This window comes from Phlebotomus argentipes, unplaced genomic scaffold (genome assembly GCF_947086385.1).
Source record: "Phlebotomus argentipes unplaced genomic scaffold, Phlebotomus argentipes genome assembly contig_2, whole genome shotgun sequence".
Taxonomy (NCBI): Eukaryota; Metazoa; Arthropoda; class Insecta; order Diptera; family Psychodidae; genus Phlebotomus; species Phlebotomus argentipes.
The window spans coordinates 1,513,278-1,514,504 of NW_026776162.1; positions in this window are offsets into that span (position 1 = coordinate 1,513,278).

Genomic DNA, 1,227 nt, shown 5'->3' on the forward strand with positions numbered 1-1,227 from the left:
TTGTACAATAAGTCAATAGTAGGGAGGAAAGAAGAAATGAATTGGGCAAATCACGAATAAGTGACTTGAAAAAATGAAAATTCTGTCACACACTCAGAGGAGGGTTATCTCAAAGTCTCTTATACACTATATAAAGTTTTTCGCTCAATTTTCTTGTAGGGTAAATAGAATATGCTCTAAAAACAAATTGCACTTCCGATATGTCACTAATTTAATGCTCCTTTAAACTTCTAATTTTCTCACTTAGACAATTAATGATATGTATTTGTTACTAGTAACGCTGGAGCTCTTTTTTGACTCCACGTCTCTTCGATATGTTTTTCGTATATCCGTAGATACATACACTAAGAGGGACGAAAAAGTGACGAAACTTTTCGTCATTCGGCTTTTTTCCGTCAGCATACGTAAAGGGTGCTTTTTCGAACAAGGCATGCGCAGTCTATCCCACTTACTTGGCGCCCCCACAGAATACTCTTATCAATTCTCTCACATCGAAAGCTTGACACAATGTTGTCCTTTCGCATACCAAAGATGTCGCTAGAGGAGGAAGTTATTTGGACAATTATGTATATGCATGAAAAGAAACTCTTTTATTCCTTCAAAAATTCAGAATTAAAAATTCCTACTCTTAATATACATTTTATAGATTTTTATTACTTACCTTCAGAACTATGAGGGAAATATAATGTTTCACTTTGCTTTAAATAAGTTTATTTTAATGGTCATAAATTCAACCTTTTCAGATATTCTCCCCTATGTGTGTTTTGGCTGAAATTATTGACTATTATATTGATCTTGTAAACAACAAATTTACAGTCTGTGTTACTAAGGTAATATGCATTTATAACACAATAATATTGCACATATTCTCAAAGAAGAATATTATGTAAATTTGGGAAAATACGTCAATTATCTCTACTTTGTTTCCTAGCATAAAAAAAGCATAGGTCTCACTGGAAAATCAAACAGCGAACCCCTGAAAACCCGCTTACTCATCACCAAAATAGATCATCAACCCGTCCCTCTTTTCGTTTCCCGAAACACATTAATTAAGCGATAAATGTATTTAATGAACGCACTTTAGCCACACATGCACTATCCGGTATATGTAGTCTATTTTCCTCCTCATTTTCACGTATCAATCTGCTGGATTTCCATCAACACTTCACACGCGCAGCAAGCGAAAATCAATTTTAAGCAATTACTCAGTTTTGATCACGAGACACT